This window comes from Nylanderia fulva, unplaced genomic scaffold, assembly GCF_048542155.1.
Source record: "Nylanderia fulva isolate GAGA-0341 unplaced genomic scaffold, ASM4854215v1 Scaffold426, whole genome shotgun sequence".
In the NCBI taxonomy this organism is placed as follows: domain Eukaryota; kingdom Metazoa; phylum Arthropoda; class Insecta; order Hymenoptera; family Formicidae; genus Nylanderia; species Nylanderia fulva.
This window is the reverse complement of record NW_028190506.1, coordinates 87,501-92,029: the sequence shown is the minus strand read 5'-3', so window position 1 is coordinate 92,029 and position 4,529 is coordinate 87,501. Positions and strand designations below refer to the sequence as shown.

Sequence of the window (4,529 nt, the reverse complement as noted above, 5' to 3'; positions counted from 1 at the left end):
TCGACTAGAGGCTCTTTACCTTGGAGACCTGCTGCGGAATATGGGTACGAAACCGGCGCGACCCTCCACGTGGCCCCTCTCCTGGATTTTCAAGGTCCGAGGGGAAGATCCGGACACCGCCGCAACTGCGGTGCTCTTCGCGTTCCAAACCCTATCTCCCTGCTAGAGGTTTCCAGGGAACTCGAACGCTTATACAGAAAAGAAAACTCTTCCCGGATCTCCCGACGGCGTCTCCAGGTCATTTTGGGTTACCCCGACGAACACTCTTACGAGGGCCCGAATTGTATGCGGTTCCGCTGCCGGGTTCCGGAATAGGAACCGGATTCCCTTTCGCCCGACGGGCGTGTGTCTTTCGTATAATATTATTATTATTTCTCGACACTCGAGTATATTGTACGCCGTCATTGACATAGGATTTCTCTAGGGCTTAGGATCGACTGACTCGTGTGCAACGGCTGTTCACACGAAACCCTTCTCCACGTCAGTCCTCCAGGCCTCGCTGGAGTATTTGCTACTACCACCAAGATCTGCACCGACGGCGGCTCCAGGCAGGCTCGCGCCCAGACCCTTTCTGCGCTCACCGTCGCGACCCTCCTACTCGTCAGGGCTTCGTGACGACGCGAGAGAAGACTAACGCCCGCTCCCGGTTGCCGCCCCACTTGCCGCTGACGGCAGAGTATAGGCTCGACGCTTCAGCGCCATCCATTTTCAGGGCTAGTTGCTTCGGCAGGTGAGTTGTTACACACTCCTTAGCGGATTCCGACTTCCATGGCCACCGTCCTGCTGTCTTAAGCAACCAACGCCTTTCATGGTGTCCCATGAGCGTCGAGTTGGGCGCCTTAACTCTGGCGTTTGGTTCATCCCACAAGCGCCAGTTCTGCTTACCAAAAAATGGCCCACTTGGCACTCTGATCCGAAGATGCTCGTGGCTTCATAATTCAAGAAAGCCAGAGATCTCACCCATTTAAAGTTTGAGAATAGGTTGAGGTCGTTTCGGCCCCAAGGCCTCTAATCATTCGCTTTACCAGATGAGACTCGCGCGCGTTCCGTGCGGAACGGCCGAGTGCCAGCTATCCTGAGGGAAACTATCGGAGGGAACCAGCTACTAGATGGTTCGATTAGTCTTTCGCCCCTATACCCAGTTCCGACGATCGATTTGCACGTCAGAATCGCTACGGACCTCCATCAGGGTTTCCCCTGACTTCGTCCTGACCAGGCATAGTTCACCATCTTTCGGGTCCCAACGTGTACGCTCTGGGTGCGCCTCTTCTCGCGATGAGAACGAGACGCCCCGGGAGTGCGAGGCCGCATCGCGACGCGGCCCATCCTCCCTAGGTCGACGGCCAGGGCCGACCTTCACTTTCATTACGCCTTTAGGTCTCGCGACAAGTCCCAATGACTCGCGTACATGTTAGACTCCTTGGTCCGTGTTTCAAGACGGGTCCTAAGAGTACCCAAAGCAGTAGCGTCGCCGACCGGTATCGGTCTCCCGCGAGACCGCGGGAGACGTTCGCAGGCCTGTCGAAGGTGTACCGTACTGTAACCAACAGCGGGCCAGGACCGGGGACGGCGCGAAGTCCGTAACCTCCGAGTACCGTGGCGCGCGCTTGCGACGGTCTCGACGCACCGTGAATAGTGCGGCCTGATACCTTGCGCGTACCGCCGAGCAGCCGGCCGGGCGACCGAGGAGTTTGTCGCGTGCCGTTTTACCGGCGACGCGACAGACACCGCACCCGGGCCGTAGACCGACACCCAGCGGGTCGCGACGTTCTACTTGGGGAGAAGTGCACGACGACGAGCGCCGGACATCGGCGCACGGTAGCGTGCCCGCGCGCGAGCCGCAAGGACTCCGCGGGACATCGCCGACCGACGCGAAGCCAGCGCCGCTGACGATGAATCTCCCCGTTCGATCTTTTGGGTTTCTTAGGTTTACCCCTGAACGGTTTCACGTACTCTTGAACTCTCTCTTCAAAGTTCTTTTCAACTTTCCTCACGGTACTTGTTCGCTATCGGTCTCGTGGTCGTATTTAGCCTTAGATGGAGTTTACCACCCACTTAGAGCTGCACTCTCAAGCAACCCGACTCTAAGGAGAGATCCTCCCGAGGCGCGCACCGGTCGCTACGGGCCTGGCACCCTCTACGGGTAAGTGGCCCCATTCAAGATGGACTTGGACGCGACGCGGCACCTCGGGATAAGCGGATCCTCCCAAACACCACATTTCCCTGCGGCGGAACCGCGGGATTCGGTGCTGGGCTCTTTCCTGTTCGCTCGCCGCTACTAAGGAAATCCTGGTTAGTTTCTTTTCCTCCGCTTAATAATATGCTTAAATTCAGCGGGTAATCTCGCCTGCTCTGAGGTCGTCGCATAGTGAGTTTTCGTAGCCGTTTGCCTCCTCCGCGTCGCTCATCGTCGTCTCTCCTTCTATAATATATATTATAAGAGGGAGAGAGAGAGAGCGTCGAACGAGAGAGCAGCAGCGGCAGCACACGAATACGCGAGAAGGCAAATCGCCGGGGCGCTAACCGCACACACACTCGTTGGTGGTAATGGAGACGATATATCGCGGGGTTCGAGATTCTCGGCTCTCCCTTTCTCTTTTATATACGAAATTCGGGCGGAATCGATTCGACGAGTACACGACGCGGCGCGCCGGTCCCCTTTTTTTCGCTTTACGAAAATTTCGTGGACTCGGACACGCGGTCGGCTCGCGATTCAAACCCTTCTCCGTAAAGAGGTAAAGGATTACGAATGCTCTCTCCGCCGGACGACGACGCGCCGTATATTTCTCCGTAATACCGTTATGTGTGCGGGCAAGGGCGCCTCGGCATAAGACGCGCGAGCGCTATCGCACCGAGAGACGCGGCACAGAGTGCGAGAGCAGTCGGTCAGTCTGTGTGATGTACGGAGAGGAGAGACGGTGAGACATGCGCTACCTACTTTCGGGAGACAACGACGCACGCGCCGCTCTAGGGAAAGCGGTGCCATTCACCGCCCTGACCCTTTTTTTGGCCGTTTGTTGCTCCCTTCGCGCGCGCTCTTACTCTCATCCCATTTCTCCTCGGCTCTCGCGTACACACACGACTTGGATACACAAACACGCTCCCCCTCTTAATTCGCGCAGCATTCTCTGGGCGCGCGTTCGCCAACGTTTTACACGCTTGTGCGCTTCTCCTTCTCATTATTATTTCGGTGTGTCATTTCAGACGACGCAAGGATTTGCGCCGCGGCTGGTCGGCGCGGCACAGACACCTCGGGCGAACGTCCAACGATCGCTCGTACGCCCATTGTAAGCGTTGCACAGAGCACAGGCGACGCGCGCGCCATTCTCTGGTCGCCCGCGTCGTGGCCGTGCGCGCTTTTCGGGCGCAAGCAGTTTAGGGGTACTAAAACGACTCTCAGCCAGGCGTGGTCCGGGAATTGTATCCGTGGACCGCAATGTGCGTTCGAAATGTCGATGTTCATGTGTCCTGCAGTTCACAAGTTGACGCGCAATTAGCGCGTTCTTCATCGACCCACGAACCAAGTGATCCACCGTTCAGGGTAATCGTTCGAAATTTTTGCGTTCGCGAAGAAACGCGCTTCTCGTTCAACCATCGTGGTCTCTTCTCTCGGGACGAGAGAGAGAGAGAGAATAATCGTGGTGGCTCTTCGATCAGGCCTGTCCGCGCGCGTCCGAGGACGCGCGCGGACCGCCGCCTCTCGCCAGGAAGGCTACGGCACAAAAGATAGAGTTGTGTGTTTCTCGTTCGGAGCGTCTCTCCCGCAACGGGAGAGCCGGGGCGGAAGCTCTTTGAAGAACCCGTCGGACCGACACAGTTGACAGATTGGTCGAAATATCATCGATCCCTTCTCTGTGTTATATATATATTATAATAATATATGGGGGTCCTCTCGCTCGGCACTCGCGGTCGCACACCGTGTGTTCTCGGCACGCTGACCGCTGCCCCCGCGACAACGGGGAGGGCGCGCGTCGACGAACGTCGTGGGTGCTGCACACACGCGTGCGCGGGCATAGGTTACCACCGGTTCGCGCTCAACGCCGAATCGACGCTCTGTGTGTGTGTGTGGCCGGAGAATGGCACACACACGAGCGTGATCGCGAAGCGTCTCGCTCCGAATCGTCGTCGAACACCGCCGGGCGCGCTGCTCTGCTTGCCGACTACTTTCGGTCAGAGAGGCGCGACGGCGTCCGTCGTTATATCAAAACACAGCAACAAATTCCGTCAAATCCGTTATTTTCTTTTTCTCTGAGAGCGCCTTTTCAGCGCGTCCATTCAGTCGCCGACTGCTGCGAGCGCGCGTCTCTCCCAAAAGAGAGGACTCTCGACGCAGAGCAGGACCTCCGGAACGTTAATGATCCTTCCGCAGGTTCCCCTACGGAAACCTTGTTACGACTTTTACTTCCTCTAAATGATCAAGTTTGGTCATCTTCCCGGCAACATCGGCAATGCCGAGACATTGCCGCGCACCAGTCCGAAGACCTCACTAAATCATTCAATCGGTAGTAGCGACGGGCGGTGTGTACAAA

At 57.1% G+C, this 4,529-nt stretch overlaps 2 non-coding genes and 1 pseudogene across 2 annotated transcripts in view; all 3 read right to left on the bottom strand.

The window, feature by feature from the left end:
• On the bottom strand, positions 1–2,361 carry LOC146721715 (large subunit ribosomal RNA; annotated as a pseudogene; the record flags this gene model as incomplete).
• A 1,029-nt stretch (positions 2,362–3,390) lies between these two features.
• LOC146721714 (5.8S ribosomal RNA) lies at positions 3,391–3,544 on the bottom strand. Its single transcript, XR_014925536.1, has one exon. It is a non-coding gene; the product is annotated as a 5.8S ribosomal RNA (ribosomal RNA).
• Positions 3,545–4,352: 808 nt separating this feature from the next.
• LOC146721713 (small subunit ribosomal RNA) overlaps positions 4,353–4,529 on the bottom strand; it is a 1,918-nt gene continuing 1,741 nt past the window's right edge. Inside the window, exon 1 of the ribosomal RNA XR_014925537.1 lies at positions 4,353–4,529. This exon is cut by the window's right edge and continues 1,741 nt beyond it. This is a non-coding gene — a ribosomal RNA (small subunit ribosomal RNA).